Genomic DNA, 642 nt, shown 5'->3' with positions numbered 1-642 from the left:
AGGCCAAGTTCCGGGTGGATTTTGTGCCGTCCCAGGCGGGGCTGCACAAGCTGATGGTGGACTTCGAGAGCAACAAGCTGACGGGGGTCAAGGGCTACCGCAACGTCATCATCGCGCCCCAGCCCAAGTGAGCGGCCCTGGGGCCCCCACTGCAGAGACCCTGCACCCCCAGCTCGGGGCTCGCCAGCCCCCAACTCGCTTTAGCTCAAGCTGGTCCCAGCTGTGGAAGGACGGACGATGGCCAAAGCCCAGCCCGACGCCACGGCTCTGGGTGCTGCGGGAGCAGGGACGGGAGAGGGGGAACGGGGGCACGAGCCTGGGCGCAGCAGAGACCCTCCTTCCTCCTCCTCCTGCAGCACCAGCCGCCCAGCAGATCTCGTAAACCAAAGAGCAGAACAACCCTCTCCAGCACTGACGGCACCTCTGTGTGCTCACACGTGCCGTTGCAATCCTCCAAATGCACTTGGTACAGGAAGATTGTACACTGTGAGCACAAAGCTGTTTATGCTATATACATACGTAACAGATCTATTTATAGCTCTATAAATACATACTGCATATAACCTACTGCATAGGTAAAGCAAGGTATTGGCTTCAACAACCGTTCCTGTTGCTGCACCCCTTGGGCAGGACGGGGTCGGG

The sequence above is a fragment of the Nestor notabilis genome, unplaced genomic scaffold (genome assembly GCF_000696875.1).
Source record: "Nestor notabilis isolate BGI_N333 unplaced genomic scaffold, ASM69687v1 scaffold26659, whole genome shotgun sequence".
In the NCBI taxonomy this organism is placed as follows: Eukaryota; Metazoa; Chordata; class Aves; order Psittaciformes; family Psittacidae; genus Nestor; species Nestor notabilis.
Note: the sequence above shows the minus strand (reverse complement) of the source record.